This window comes from Protopterus annectens, chromosome 13.part0 (genome assembly GCF_019279795.1).
Source record: "Protopterus annectens isolate FY-2018-M chromosome 13.part0, PAN1.0, whole genome shotgun sequence".
In the NCBI taxonomy this organism is placed as follows: domain Eukaryota; kingdom Metazoa; phylum Chordata; order Ceratodontiformes; family Protopteridae; genus Protopterus; species Protopterus annectens.
Window position 1 is genome coordinate 209,177,366 of NC_056747.1, and position 12,314 is coordinate 209,189,679.

General features: G+C 36.8%; 1 protein-coding gene across 1 annotated transcript in view; it reads right to left on the bottom strand.

Annotated features, from left to right (window-relative positions):
- LOC122787159 (versican core protein-like) overlaps positions 1-12,314 on the bottom strand; it is a 2,083,348-nt gene that overhangs the window by 1,872,785 nt on the left and 198,249 nt on the right. The gene's annotated exons all lie outside the window — the stretch shown is intronic.

A 12,314-nucleotide genomic window follows, 5' to 3' on the forward strand; every position in this document is an offset into this window, starting at 1 on the left:
GCCTCATATCATCTAATTAAGTTGATTTTTGTAGAATATGTTGTTATTATTTCTGATTTTTTTCTCTGTGCTTTATAACGTTAGTGATGCTCTTTTCTGGAAGTGTTATAGACAGTAATGAGAGCCTATGAGTGGACCTGCAATGGTAACTTTCTGTGGGAAATCACTGCTGGTGTGATGTATTGTGTGGTTAACAGTGATGTGACTGTTTTGGGAGATTCTTCCCTTCACCAAAATGAGGGGATCATGGGGTTGGCATATATACATTTAGGGGTGTGGGGTAAAGAGAGGGCTTGCTTTCTCAAAAACATTTGCAGTGTTATTTACCTCCCATGTGTGTTGTGAATTTGTTCATTTAACTTATCTTGATCTTGTTTTATACTAAATCTGACTTTGGCTGATTTTACTACCAGATGTGATTCTACCATTTATATCTGCAACTCTGGTAATACGTGTGTGTGTATAACTTCTTCAAGCCACTGGTGTCCAAACAACCATGGGATGTGGCAGAAACAAAGTGAAGAAACTGACTATGTTGAAAATAGATCTAGTACCATCTGTAGCATGATGTTCTATAACAATATAACAGCTATGAATGAAAAAATGTGCTGTGATGTAATTTATATAGATTTAACTTCAGCATTTGAAGGGTCATACACAAAACACTGATCAATAAATTAGAACAACTAGGTATCAATGTCCTCTTAACAAGATGGATAACTAAGTGGCTTACAAATAGGATATGGCCAGTATCATACAGCAAGTGGACAGGTGAAATTCTTGGTTACAGTCAGGGTGTCCCACAGGGCTCTGCCTAGGCCCTTATGTATTTAGATTGTATCTTTTAGATCTATCTTTTTCATCTGAGTTGTTCTACAATATATGCAGATTATTTGAAAATGGGTAAACCGATTACGTGTGTTACAGATAGAGCATGTCTACAAAAGAACTTGACTGAATTGACCATTTGGGCACAAGAGAATAATAATACTGACAAATACGTCAAAAAACTAAGCATATGAGATTCGGGAGCCATAAACTGAAAGATAAATATTTAATACAGTACACAGTGATTGAAACTGTAACTTCATGCAAGGACCTGGGTATACGGGCAGATCCAGCTTCGAGATTTCCTAATCATATCAACCAATTAGTTAAGCATGCAATAATGCCCTATAGGGTGTGCGTTGTTGTTTAAATAACACCCATCCATGGTGTGCCTCTACACCCTTGAAAGGGCATTATTACTATAACACACCGTAGATGGTATCATTGTGTTTAGAGAATGGCGTGTTAAATTGCTTTGTATGTTTGTTTTTGATTTTCTTTAATTACTATATATTTATTTTTCGAATAATTTTGACATAAAATAGTTCCTCTGCCTAGTGTTTCAAATTAGCTGCATGTAGTATTTGCTGGAAAATCACTGGAGGGTTGAAGTCACTAAATGATGAGTTACATTTCAGTTTCAGACTTTATCATAGCTCTTAACTAATCAGAGGCAAATCTCAACAGAATCAGGGACAAATTCAGGTACTATTACTCTGATACACTGACAGAATAAGAGAATGTGAATTAATGTACATTTTTCTGAAGTAAAAATCTTATAACATTATTGTCATTGTTTATTAAGTGTAGTTCACCACCTCTTCTCTAAAAGCCAGTTTTAGGAGGGATTAAGGGAGCAAGAAGTAAAATCTGAATAAAAATTAGGGGTGCCCTTGAAAATCAGGAGCAGGTGAGAAGTACTTACTTCATATCATTCAAAAAATGCATGTTAACATAAATCCCGTTATAGCAACTTTCTATTTTATAAGAGCAATATCTAAAATTTGTCGCAAGTTTTCACTCTCTGTCCTCCATTAGTTTATGCTTTATCCAGATTTCTTGAGCCAAGAGGTTGAGAAGTATGCATACCTTTTAATTTTAAAGGAGTTGCATCCACTGCTTGATCGTTCTCTCTGTCAGGCACTGACGCAAACTTCCACTTTCATACACGTAAGCAGCCGTACATTCAGACACGTGGACAGAAACACACACACACACACAAGTTTTTCTATATATTCATTTATTATCGATTTGTTTTCATTTTTTACTCATTAACAGCAAAAGTACTGTTTTGCAGGCATAAAATAATGGCTCGATCACTGTCACTCTTACCGTCTTGCACACACAGACTCGCACACACAAACATAACCACATACACACTTTTTTTTTTATTTTACACTCACTAAACAGCAAAAGCAGTACTCAGCGAGTGCAAAATAATGGTGGCTGTTAGTATCATTTCACTCTGAACCCCATGGTAGTTTGATACACTGCTGTGAAGCAGTGAACAGTGGGCATAACGGATACATTAACACCCTGCTAGAGAACATTCAAAGTGGCAATGTACAGGTCGCCCATTCTCTAATGATAGTAACAGAACTGTAGGCTGTATTAAAAGATTTATAAATTTATCTAGGAAATCAGAAATTATGAAGTCATGGTTTGTTAATTAAATTAGACTCAAACTTGAGAATGAAATAACAATATGGAAATCTTATAAGAAAGCATGCATGAGTAAACTGGAAAGAGTGCAAAGGAAATATTTGAAGGGCATTCATGGATGTGAAAAGTTAAGCTATTATGAAAAACAAAAATATCTGAATTTGTACAGTGTCTCTCATAAATATTTAAGAGGAGACATTACTCAGGCATATAGGGCATTTAGAGACAAACAGGAAATGTTTTGGGTTATCAGAAAGTAATTGAGAATCATCAGACAACCTATGTAAAAGATCAAGGGGGTCCGAATGGTGAGATGATAATTCAGCAAGCAAAGGAGGGTAGTATTGCTGAAACTGAATTCATCTTCAAGTCTTGGTGAGTACCACCACAAGAGGGACTGTGTTTTTTTTCACAAAATCTCACCAAGACAACACTGATATATAGACTATATTTTATACAGCATATATCATGGACAGAAGTAGGTCAAAAATAAAAAAGATAGCTGGGTGCACAAGACCCAGGATAAAAAAGTGCCCAGTACTGGTAGGCACACTAGTGCCAGGACTGGAAAAAATGACAGAATCCTTAAAATACAGAAACATTCCTACAATGGGACTAGGCCAGGCCCAGGGGGAGAATGCCCCCCCTCTTGTAGAAAGAAATAGCAGTCCACAAATATCACAAAAACTGATAGGTCAAAGAGGAGCCATAAAGACAATAGAGTGGACCATTAAGGATAAGAAAGAAATTATGTATTGTTACTATTATGCAAGAAGCCCAGTATTTCCAGACAAAGATATACAAAAAGATTAAGAAAAACATTGGAGGAAAGACAAATACTTCCACAAGAAAAACTGTCAGAAGCCTCAAATAAAAATTTCTGTTCATTAACACAACAGATTTGTGAAAAACATTATATAGACCAAGACACTTTGACCTGTTTGGAAAAAGAGGCATCTGAGGAAGTGTGAAAATATAAACAAAACCTAAGAGTTTTTTGAAAAGTATAAAAAAAAAGAAATATGGACATGGGAAAGAAAGACAGATTTGATATGGTGCAATATTTATGCAGTCGAAAGCCAAATTAATCAATACAAAAAAGGCAGTCCCAAAGATATTCAGAGAGAAATACAGATAAAGGCATCCAGACATGGAAAATTTCACAATAAAAAAAAAATATCACAAAGAGGAAATGTAGAAAAGAAGATTAGCAAAGTAGAAGTTAAAAAAACAGAAGCTGAAGTTATGGAGTGCCTGTGAAGTGAAGGATTTGGTGTAGAAGGCCTAACATGGGTTGCATCACAGCATGATGGAACGAGTCCCCAAAGTAAGAAGAAACAGGAAGATCAGGAGACATCTGAAGAAGAAATATGGATGTGGGAACAGAAAAGAGATTTAATATGGTGTAATATTTATGCAAAGGAGAAAGTAAAATTAATCAATACAAAAAGACCAGCACCAAAGATATTTGAAGAGAAACACAAGCAAAGACATGGAAAGCTTTACAATAAAAAAATAAGAAGACAAAGAAGAAAAGTAGAAAAGAAGATTAGTAATGGAGAAGTTAAAGAAATAGTAACTGAGGTTATGGAGTACTGTACCTGCAAAGCGAAGGATTCAGTGTAGAAAATCTAACTCAGAAAGCACCAGAGCAGGATAGAGCAAGAGACATCCAAATTGAGGAGAAAACGGTGGAATGGGAAGCAACTAGCAATTGCCATATGAAGATATGTTGGAGCCTTCCACAGGAAACTAGTATAAACATTCAGTTGAAGTTGGACAGCAAGGGAAGGAACAGGAAATTGTGGCAACTCTGATGCAGTCAATGTTGAGGAATGATAGGCCAGTGAGTTCCTATATGATAGAGCAACGGATGACACAGGATGAAATTGAAGAGAATGTGCCACAGGAAGATGCTATAGAACTATCTATAGAATGTCTGCAGGAAATGGAGAAGAAAAAATGTGCCCTTAGTTTAGAAGAAAATGAGTTAAGCGATGAGTTGTTTGATTTAATAGACAGACATATTAAGGTCGATGAAAGAAATAGACTGCAGAAGGTCAATAAAACCCAAAAAGTCAGAAGTCTGATAAAAAAAAAATTAACAGGGTAATTAGAACTGTCCACAGAGATCCAGGCAGGATATATTACTGTGCAGCTAAATTAATAACAGATAAAAGTCTACTACAAGAACATAGGGTAGTATGGGCAAGGAAGGGGAGAAATCGAATACCATCATGGAAGGTTCGCATAGAGAAAACTATAAAGCAATTAAGACAAGAAGTGTTGCTGCTAGAAGAATATAGAACAGGGAACAGATCAACAAAAATACTCAAAGACAGACGTGACAAAAGCAATGCTCACTGATCAGGATCAAAAAGTGCAAAATAAGCAATTGATGACCCCTAAAAAGTTGTATAGGGAACTGGGAAACAAGGTAAAAGGAATTGACTCACCACCCACAAAAGAAGAAATAGATACATTTTGGAGAAGTATCTATGAAGATCCTGTGGAACATAAAGATGCTAAAAGGACAGAATTAAAAGAATAGGAAGTTTAAAGGTACAAGATATGAAATGGTATGAAGTAACGGCCAGAGAGAGTGAAACAAAGTTAAGAAAAGCCTCTAATTGAAAAACCCCAGGCACAGATGCAGTATCTTTTGGCTGAAAGTATTAACATCTTTGCATGAAGATTTAGCCATGAGTAAGAACTATTTGTGTGGGCACCCAGAACAGACACCAGCCTGGTTAGCAACAGGAAAAACAATGCTTCTACTTAAGAGTAAACGTGTAAGTTATCCTAAAAATTATAGACCAATAACTTGCCTTCCGACAGCATATAAACTATGCACCTAAATTGATGCCAACAGAGTTTATAGTCATTTAAAAGAAAATTCAATCATGGCAATAGAACAAAAGGGCAATAAAAGAAAGTCATATGGAACAAAGGCTCATCTGTTGCTACTGTAAAAAGGGGAAGAATCTAAGCATGGCATGGATCGACTACAAAAAAACATTTGATAGTATCCTACATTCATGGATAAAAGAATGCTTAAAATGTATAAGATGCACCCTACACTGTTCAGTTACATTACACTGACCAAGAAACAGTGACAGACCACTTTGCAATTAAGCCATTATAAAGGACAAATTATTATTCCAGGGATAAACATTCAAAGGGGGATATTCCAGGGTGACTCCCTGTCGCCACTGCTATTCTGTCTTGCCATTAACCCTTTAAGCGGTCTACTTAACAGATTAGGCTAAGCCTATAATTTGTCTCCTAGAAAATAAGGTATAAATTCCTCTCACCTTCTCTTTATCGATGATCTAAAACTGTATAGCTCATCAGATGAGGAACTGAAAGCACAACTGCAAGTAGTCAAAACTTTTTCAGATGATATAACAATGTAATTTGGTCTTGCTTAAAGGTTGCTTTTGCACATTTAAGCATGAAAACTGCAGCACCAAGAAAACATCAGTTTGGGACAGGAATGTGATATAAAAGAACTTGAGCAAGAGGGAGTGTATAAATATTTGGGAATTGATGAAGGATCAACAATAAAACATGAAGAAATGCTAATAAAACTTTGCTAGGAATATTTTAGAAGACTTAAATTAATCCTGAAAACATCGTTGACATCTAGGAAGAAAATTCAAGCTATAAACCAATTTGGTCTTCCTCTCCTTACTTACAGTTTTGGAGTGACTGACTGGGTCCCAAAATGTGTTGGATAGATTAAACAAGAAGGATGCTTCATGCTTACCAAATGATTTATAAAAATCAGTGAATACCAAGATTATATATTCCCTGTTCCGATGAAGGTATGGGCCTCCTTGAAATTGATTACATGTATAGATTTGCAATCGTGGAACTGCATACAAATCTGCTGACCTCATAAGACCCAAACTTAGTGAAAGTTTTGAAACACAGGGAGAATAAATCTAAGATGACTTCCCTGCTTAGTCTAGCAGAAGCATATTGCCATCAACCAGGAATGGAAATCAAACCAGAAATAGATAAAAACCAGGCAGCAACTGAATGTACCAAAAAACAAAAGAAAACATATAAGGTGAAGGATCAGATGAGAAGGCAAGAAAGGTGGAAAATGCATAAATATAGTTGCAAGTATATAAAACTTCTGGAAGAACCTCATGTTGATCAGGATCGAATGAAGGAATGGTTAAGGAGAGGCGAATTTAAACCAAAAGATGAAAGGTTAATATTGGCAGCCCAAGACATTGGGCTACATACATTTTGGTTTACAAAGTCCATTGAACATGTGGGAGAAACAGACAAATGTAGGTTTTGTAAAACAGAATTGCAAACAGTCACATACCTTGTTGTTGGTTGTGACATACTGATGGCAGAAGTATTGTATACTGAAAGACACAATAATGTAGTAAGACTATTGCACTGGAGATTGTGCAAACATATTATTGAAGGTTCAGAAAAACACTGGAAACATGAGCCACAAAGCATCATAGAAAATTATGAAGTCTATATTACATGGGAACACCCATTACCAACAGTTCAAAAGATAGATGTGAGAAAACCAGATATAGTGGTCCATGAAAAGAAGACAAAAGTAGCACTGATCGTTGAAATCACTACACCCAGTGACTACAGTGTCTTACATACAGAAAGGCACAAAGTCATAAAATATCAAGATCTACAGAAAGAAACAAGAGCAATGTGGAAGAAAGATACCCAGACAATTCCAATAGTAGTAGGAGCAACGTCTTATAACAAAAAAATCTGCAATTGTATTTAGATATACTACCAATACATGTAACTCCATACGAGCTGCAGGAGGCGTTATTACTGGACACATTGCAGGTGCTGAGAAGAGCACTTTTGGATGACATCAAAGACTGAAACAATACTAATTTCATGAACTTTAATTATACATTGACTTAGGAATGGGGTCCATTCCTGTCAAGGTATTAGAAACCCAAAAGATTTGGAGAAATTAAAAAATATTTTATAGAAGTATACTAATGGGTTCTCTAGTAGCTGATGCATGGAATAATCTACCTAACTGCATTAAGCAAGTACCCGTTTAGATATTTTTAACAGCAGCCTGGACACGTGGGAACAATTGTTTTGGTATATTGGTAGGCTAGAAGGGCATTATTGTTCATGCTTGAAATATTTGTATGTATGTGTTTGGAGTACTTTTAACATTTTATAATGTTTTATTCTTTTACATGGCTACCTTAATTGGTTATCTGCAAGGCTGCATATAATATTTACATAATCTATTGTATCATAATGTTAAGTTTTGAAGAAACTACATAAACCTATAATGCCTTAGAACCCCTGAAAATTAGATAGTTATTTCTTTTGTAGCTTTTTTAGTCACCAGCTGTAACTAGGCTAGAATTAAATATGTATAATGTTTGCAGTATGCCAGGTTGTCAGACATGCCTAGTAGCCACATATTTTCAGAGAAATTTGCAATTCGAAGATAAAACTTATTCATCGTAGCATACCGTCCTGCTTCAGTGGTCCTGTACTTACTGCCGTATAATGAAAACTTACAGTGCTGCAGAAAATGTGTTGTGTAATAAAGAAGCAGAATCATTAAAACAATGCCAGCCTGCTGAGGCAACGCCGGGCTAAATCAGCCATTCAGCATAATCCATTTAACATTGAGAGGGCCTTTTCATTTTCAAGAATTGGAACAGTCATGTAGGTACTATGAAAGCCAAAGAAACCCACAAGTTAAAGCAAATAAGGTAAACAAAAGATGTTTTACACAATGTGGCTTTCCCGACCCACTTAAGCAGTATTTCATATCTAAATGGGAGGAAATTATGTCAACAGCCAGCTTTCATGATTTATGTTTCATTTGTCTTTAGCTATCTCGTATGTCAGCCTCTGATTTTTGTCTGTCATACTGTAACTGTAAGATTTCTCAGCTGTGCTCTACCATATTAAGTTTCAGCAAGAGAAAGGGGAACAAGCCATCTATTAAAATTCAGTGATATATTTTATTTTATTTTAGCGGCATTCATCAACACAATCCCTACTACAATATTAATATGAAAGAACGAGGTAAGAAAATATAGCAGTATAGCACTAAATATGCTTTTTTTGGAACTAGGAACACATTTATTTATTTATTTTACATTTGTTGACTGGGTATGTCCGACTCAGCTGAAGAGCCCTTTCTCAGTGGAGGCCCAAGGAGAAAAGCTCTATAACATTAGACAGTTTTGCATTTAAAACAATTTATAACAGTAATAAAATACATAGTTTATACAATAGAAAAAACACACAATTTTCAGAAATGTATAGAATGAGAAATAATTAGTATGAACTTAGGACATTACTAAGTGAAATTGAGATCATGTTAAGACAACTTCAAGAAAATCTTTGGGAATGTAGCTACAAAGAGACTAAGATGTATAAGCTTAGGACTCTATGTAGTGTATTAGGGAATGTATCTAGAAGTTTTGTTAGACTGTATGTCTCTCTCTCTCCTTCCTTGCCACATGTATGTTCTAAGCATTGTGTTTTGCATTTTTACCTCCTCATTGTGTATTCTTCATTAAGAACCATATTGCACTAATTAAGTTTTCTGCCATATGAAACTGAGCCGCACCTTAAGGAAGTCAGGGGATACGGCATGATGTCAGTGGTACAATCTTAACACTGGCTCTATTTATTCTAAAATGTGCTTTAATAAGGATTCAACTATCAAAGCTGAAAGACAGAAACTTTAAATAAAAAAAAAAATCAAACTGGGACAGTAACATTCTTTAATGATATTTAAAACAACAGAACTGACAAAAAAAGTTAATTTAAGATGATGAAGTTCAGTTACTGCTTTCCTGTTAATTATATCTAACCCAAGGCACCATAATGAGGAAAGTAATAAAGATACCTACCTGTAAGGTGGTGGAAAATTGAACAGTTTTATGTTCAATGGCATACACACAGTGAAACAGCTCAGAATGGTAGGCTGGTATTTCAGAATGCCTAGTTTCGTAGCATGTCATCTTCACTGACATTTTTTATATATGGGCCACAAACTCCTCCTGTTCTTGCTCAGTTTTATTTTAGTGCACACTCCCACAAACACAACATAAAATCTGCCCCTGGTAACCAGTAATGCATGATCCTTCCCACAGTTGTACACAATTAAATGTGGTAGCACTACACGATAAACTATAGTATTGCAAAGTGCGAAATCTCAAACCTCAACACCAAAAGATTGTGAAACAACTGATGACTAAGTTAAGAAATTAAAAGAAGTGCAGCTTCTCTACACATTTGGAGGATGGCTACTAAAATGGCATCTGACTTGCCACTTTATACATATTCTCAATGGAGGATTAGTGCAGTCTTGGGGTAAAAAAAAACAGGGCAAGTAAATGGGAACACCTCTCTTTTCTGATGCATGCAACCACCATGTGTGTATTTCTGAAACAGAGTTTGGCTTTAGTATTAACGGAAAAGTATGACATCTCAGATTTGTAAGGAGTCTATTTTTTCCAGTTTCTTGACTATCAGACATAAAATGCATTGAAAAACATTTTACTTCAGATGTGGATCTAAAGATCTCTTCACTATGTGGTGAAGATATTCAAATTCCTAATCCTCAGCAAAACGTGCATTTCAACCTTTCATCTAAAAAAAGAAACAAAGTACATTTCATGTAACCCAGCCGATCTTTCTGTTCAAAGCCACATATAGACCACCACAATACTTAAGGCATACCCTGATGAAGTGCATTTTTTTTGGGGGGAGGGGGTTGATGACCATAAACTTTCTCATGGGGTATCACTGACTTTAAAATGGTAACATATTTAATGAGAGCATTGAAATAATAGGCATGAAGGGATCAATAAGCTGACAGCATTAAGTGGAACAACCATTTACTTCCTGTAGCTAAATAGGGCCAAGACATTTACTCAGTGTTCTGTCTCGTATAGTCAGACTACCATGCAATAACCATGGTACAAGTCTACAGTCATATGTCTTATGGGGAATTCACTTTATAATCTCAAAATACTGAAATATCGAATTTCAGTATCTCAAAACTATAAAGCTGAACATTCGAAATAGCGAAACCCCATAACCGCGTATCCAGAAATGTCGAATCCACAGTTTGTGGTGGTGCGCTATATGACGTGGGATGTACTGTGTTGGCTGATGTACCATGTGGTATGTGGATGTGGCTGGAGATTAAGGTAAATTAATATTTTTTAAGGGTTTTGGGTAGGGATTTGAGTATATGTGAACATGTTCGGACGTTTTATAGGTTCATAGGTAGGTACTAGGCTATTGGCTCAAGGGCCTACGTAAGCCTAGCCAACAAGGTTCCGTGGCTTACGCCGTACAAGAAAGTTATTTTCCTGTGCCACATCCAACAACATCCCCTCTAGCATTAACACAGTGAGCATAATACATCCAACAACATCCCCTCCAGCATTAACTCAGTGAGCATAACAAATACAGCAACATCCCCTCCAAGATTAGCACAGTGAGCATAACACATCCAACAACATCCCATCCAGCATTAACACATCGAGCATAACATATCCGACAACATCCCCTCTAGTATTAACACAGTGAGCATAGCACATCCAGCAACATCCCCTCCAGCATTAACACAGTGAGCATAACAAATACAGCAACATCCCCTCCAGGATTAGCACAGTGAGCATAACACATCCAGCAACATCCCCTCTAGGATTAACACAGTGAGCATAACATATCCGACAACATCCCCTCGAGCATTAACACAGTGAGCATAACACATCCAACAACATCCCCTGTAGCATTAACACAGTGAGCATAACACATCCAACAACATCCCCTCCAGGATTAACACAGTGAGCATAACAAATACAGCAACATCCCCTCCAGGATTAGCACAGTGAGCATAACACATCCAGCAACATCCCCTCTAGGATTAACACAGTGAGCATAACACATCCAGCATCAACCTCTCTAGCATTAACACAGTGAGCATAACAAATACAGCAACATCCCCTCCAGCATAAACACAGTGAGCATAATACATCCAGCGACATCCGCTCTAGCATTAACACAGTGAGCATAACACATCCAACAACATCCCCTCCAGGATTAACACAGTGAGCATAACACATCCAGCAACATCCCTCTAGCATTAACACAGTGAGCATAACACATCCAGCAACATCCCCTCTAGCATTAACACAGTGAGCATAACACATCCAACAACATCCCCTCTAGCATTAACACAGTGAGCATAACACATCCAGCAACATCCCTGTAGCATTAACACAGTGAGCATAACACATCCAACAACATCCCCTGTAGCATTAACACAGTGAGCATAACACATCCAGCAACATCCCCTGTAGCATTAACACAGTGAGCATAACACATCCAGCAACATCCCCTGTAGCATTAACACAGTGAGCATAACACATCCAGCAACATCCCCTGTAGCATTAACACAGTGAGCATAACACATCCAGCAACATCCCCTCTAGCATTAACACAGTGAGCATAACACATCCAGCAACATCCGCTCTAGCATTAACACAGTGAGCATAACACATAGGTTCATATGTTCATAAGTAGGTACTAGGCTATTAGCCCTAGGGCCTATATAAGCCTAGTCAAAAAGGTACCCTGGCTTTCGCCACCCAAGAAAATTATTTTCCTGTGCCCCTATTGAGCAGAGCCACAAAAGTGATCCCTGGGGTGAATTTCCTATTTATTTCACAAACACAGGTTAAGCACTTTCATCAGAGTAGATCCACAAGACTTCCTCAGAACAAAAGAAAATAGTCACCAAACAGTTAAAATATCCCTCC